This window comes from Penaeus monodon, chromosome 19 (genome assembly GCF_015228065.2).
Source record: "Penaeus monodon isolate SGIC_2016 chromosome 19, NSTDA_Pmon_1, whole genome shotgun sequence".
Lineage (NCBI taxonomy): Eukaryota > Metazoa > Arthropoda > Malacostraca > Decapoda > Penaeidae > Penaeus > Penaeus monodon.
In genome coordinates, this window is record NC_051404.1 from 39,460,816 (window position 1) to 39,461,070 (window position 255).

Below are 255 nucleotides of genomic sequence, written 5' to 3' on the forward strand. Positions count from 1 at the left end.
ACCTAACACAATACAACAAAATCAGTTTATAGGAGGCTTATATATTTTTGCTAAATAATTCTTAGAGGTAAAAGACTTTTTGGAATAAGGTCAGCAATGCAACAACAAGGCGATTAGCATATAAACCTTTTATTAAATCGGTCTTTGTACACTATGCCATTTGATATTCATTACTTTTACAGAGTGACTGTTGTACGCTGAATAAATAAGGGAATCTGGAGCGGAGGTTTATTATAATTGAAGTCCCACATGTTC